We start from the raw sequence: 1,475 nt of genomic DNA on the forward strand, positions 1-1,475 counted from the left end.
TCTTCATAAAAGCCCTACAGCACCTAGGGATTTGACCATGCATCACCCATGGTATATTCATCGGAAATGCCCAACTTTATGGATACTTACAGACACATGTGTAAGAACAATTCTAGGGATTACCCCACCAAAACACTATAAATACCCCCTCAAAGCTCATTTAATGGGGTCGAGAATCTTGGTTTTGCAAAAGAGCAAGAAGAGAAAATACTCACCAAGAACATTCTCTGTATTTAAGAGAAGAACATTCTCTCAAGTGTAGAATCTGTATTAAATACATCCATTAATAACAGAGGCTCGTGGACTAAGGCTCATTAACGCCCCAACCACGTAAAAATCTTCATCTCACTTTCTTACAGCTCTTTATCATAATCATATTTTAATAGTTGCCGAAAACCTCGGTCAACATTTTGGTGCTTTCATTGAGAGCTGAGGAAAGCTGCTGCATAACAAGCATTTAACTTCACAACAATGGTGGAGACAAGAGCTACACGTCATCCTCGCCCTCTAGAAGACGCTCAAGACCCCAATGAGGAAGATGTAGCCTCAAGGGTAGCAGAGGAGTCCGAGGAAGAAGAAGAAGAAATAGTTCCCGACGAGAACTACGAGGAACACCTCGACGAGTACGCCTATGACGGAGGAAGCTACTCGGAGTTGGTGCTCCTTAGACAAAAAGCTATCGATCATGAAGCTAAGATCGAAGCTCAGAAAGCGCAAAATCAAAAAATGCAGGAAGTGATGCTAGCCATGCAGAAAGCCATGGAGGCAGCTGGTATTCACGTGCATCCCAAGGCGATGGCCGCTGGGCTCGACGTGGAGCCAGCGACGTCTTCGCCTAATTCCCAGCAGCAAAGACCTAGGGAACCTAGCCCTATAAGGCACCCTGCTGAGGAAAACCAGACAAAAAACCCTACTTCTACCCCTGGTCGGAAGAAAAAGGTGCAGGATCCGCGAAGGGTCCGCTCGGATTTCCCTAAAGGGAAAGGTCCGCAGAGGGGCAAGCCCCAAAGAGGGAGTCTTGGCCCTCAGGATCGAGGGGACCGGAAAAGCGTTTCCGTGCACCAGGAACCAGGGGGTAGAGGAAGAAGAGGACAGAGATGTCCTCCCATTGATCTTAGGAATCAAATCAATGGGAATCAAGGTGACCTCCGGGATCACCTTGACCAAAAAAGATACAGGCCCGTGGTCTCCTCGGGTACTATAAACGAAGGGATTATGGCGGAACTTGCCATACTCTGAAAAGATATTGCTCGAGTCTCCCGGAGGCAGAAGGGAGACGACTCCGACTCGGACAGTGAGGATCGGGAGCCTTGTGCCAAACATATCCTGGAGGCGGAGCTCCCTAAAAACTTCAAGATGCCCGAAATGGCGGCATATACTGGGAACTCCGACCCCAGTGATCACTTGTCACGGTTCAACCGTGTCATGACAGTCATGCGGGTCAGCAATGACGCCAAATGCTTATGCTTCCCCCT

The sequence above is a fragment of the Cannabis sativa genome, chromosome 2, assembly GCF_029168945.1.
Source record: "Cannabis sativa cultivar Pink pepper isolate KNU-18-1 chromosome 2, ASM2916894v1, whole genome shotgun sequence".
NCBI classification, from domain to species: Eukaryota; Viridiplantae; Streptophyta; class Magnoliopsida; order Rosales; family Cannabaceae; genus Cannabis; species Cannabis sativa.